Raw genomic sequence first — 2,500 nt, 5'->3', positions numbered from 1 at the left:
AGTCAAAAAAGTGAATATTTTTCACGGATAGACCCCGTGAAACGCTAGAAATTGGCGGCGATGTCTCTCTTGTGGCTCACGGGGCTGTTAGGGTGGCACAGAAATCCCTCGGAATGGGAAAACGGGTCATTTTCGTGTCGCCACATTGCATGCGAACCGCATGAAACTTCCAGAGGCATTTGCAGCAGAAATGCATGTGCAGTCAAAAAATTGAATATTTTTCACGGATAGACCCCGTGAAACGCTAGAAATTGGCGGGGATGTGTCTCTTGTGGCTCACGGGGCTGTTAGGGTGGCACAGAAATCCCTCGGAATGGGAAAAAACGGGTCATTTTCGTGTCGCCACATTGCATGCGAACCGCATGAAACTTCCAGAGGCATTTGCAGCAGGAATGCATGTGCACTCAAAAAATGTGATATTTTTCACGGAGAGACCCCGTGAAACGCTAGAAGTGGGCGGGGATGTCTCTCTTGTGGCTCACGGGGCTGTTAGGGTGGCACAGAAATCCCTCGGAATGGGAAAACGGGTCATTTTCGTGTCGCCACATTGCATACGAACCGCATGAAACTTCCAGAGGCATTTGCAGCAGGAATGCATGTGCACTCAAAAAAGTGAATATTTCTCACGGATAGACCCCGTGATACGCTAGAAATTGGCGGGGATGTCTCTCTTGTGGCTCACGGGGCTGTTAGGGTGGCACAGAAATCCCTCGGAATGGGAAAACGGGTCATTTTCGTGTCGCCACATTGCATGCGAACCGCATGCAACTTCCAGAGGCATTTGCAGCAGAAATGCATGTGCAGTCAAAAAAAAATTGATATTTTTCACGGATAGACCCCGTGAAACGCTAGAAATTGGCGGGGATGTGTCTCTTGTGGCTCACGGGGCTGTTCGGGTCGCACAGAAATCCCTGGGAATGGGAAAACGGGTCATTTTCGTGTTGCCACATTGCGTACGAACCGCATGAAACTTCCAGAGGCATTTGCAGCAGGAATGCATGTGCACTCAAAAACTTCTATATGTTTCACGGATAGACCCCGTGAAACGCTAGAAATTGGCGGGGATGTGTCTCTTGTGGCTCACGGGGCTGTTAGGGTGGCACAGAACTCCCTCGGAATGGGAAAAGGGGTCATTTTCGTGTTGCCACATTGCATAGGAACGCCATGAAACTTCCAGAGGCATTTGCAGCAGAAAGGCACGTGCACTCAAAAATTTTAATATTTTTCACGCATAGACCCCGTCAAACGCTAGAAGTTGGCGGGGATGTCTCTCTTGTGGCTCACGGGGCTGTTAGGGTCGCACAGAAATGCCTCGGAATGGGAAAACGGGTCATTTTTGTGTGGCCACATTGCATAGGAACGGCATGAAACTTCCAGAGGCATTTGCAGCAGGAATGCATGTGCACTCAAAAACGTCTATATTTTTCACGGATAGACCCCGTGAAACGCTATAAATTGGCGGGGATGTCTCTCTTGTGGCTCACGGGCGCTGTTAGTTAGGGTCGCACAGAAATCCCTCGGAATGGGAAAAGGGGTCATTTTCGTGTTGCCACATTGCGTACGAACGGCATGAAACTTCCAGAGGCATCTGCAGCAGAAATGCATGTGCACTCAAAAACGTCTATATTTTTCACGGATAGACCCCGTGAAACGCTAGAAATTGGCGGGGATGTGTCTCTTGTGGCTCACGGGGCTGTTAGGGTCGCACAGAAATCCCTCGGAATGGGAAAACGGGTCATTTTCGTGTTGCCACAATTGGCATACGAACGGCATGAAACTTCCAGAGGCATTTGCAGCAGAAATGCATGTGCACTCAAAAACGTGAATATTTTTTCACGGATAGACCCCGTCAAACGCTCGAATTTGGCGGGGATGTTTCTCTTGTGGGTCACGGGGCTGTTCGGCTCGCACAGAACTCCCTTGGTCCACCTGATTCGTGCATACAGGCAGCAACTAAAACTCTGTAAACCTGCTGTGAGGACATCTAAACAGTGGACCAGTGAGGCTGTGGAAGATTTGCGGGCGTGCTTAGACTGTACTGACTGGGATATGTTCACGACTGCTACCAATAGTCTGGATGAACTCACAGAGGCTGTGTACATCAGCTTCTGTGAGGACTGCTGTATCCCAACACGTACCAGGGTGAACTTTAACAACAACAAGCCCTGGTTCTCAGCAAAGCTCAAAAGGTTGAGGTTGGAGAAGGAGGAAGCGTTTAGGAGTGGGGATAGAGACAGATTCAAGGAGTCGAAGAACAGGTTTAGCAAAGCGGTGAGAGAGGCTAAACGACTGTACTCAGAGACACTAAAACACCAGTTCTCTACTAACGACGCTGCTTCTGTCTGCCAAAGGGCTCAGGCACATCACCAACTACAAACCCAGAGCGCCCCACACCACTAACGACTCCCGCCTAGCCAACGACCTGAACGAGTTCTACCGTAGATTTGAAAGACAATTGGACTGTCCTGAACCACCCCTTCCCACCCAAGAGGCCCCATCC

The sequence above is a fragment of the Petromyzon marinus genome, unplaced genomic scaffold (genome assembly GCF_048934315.1).
Source record: "Petromyzon marinus isolate PM22_M1 ecotype Great Lakes invasive population unplaced genomic scaffold, UKy_Petmar_22M1.pri1.0 PM_G_Scaffold_224, whole genome shotgun sequence".
Classification (NCBI taxonomy): Eukaryota; Metazoa; Chordata; class Hyperoartia; order Petromyzontiformes; family Petromyzontidae; genus Petromyzon; species Petromyzon marinus.
Note: the sequence above shows the minus strand (reverse complement) of the source record.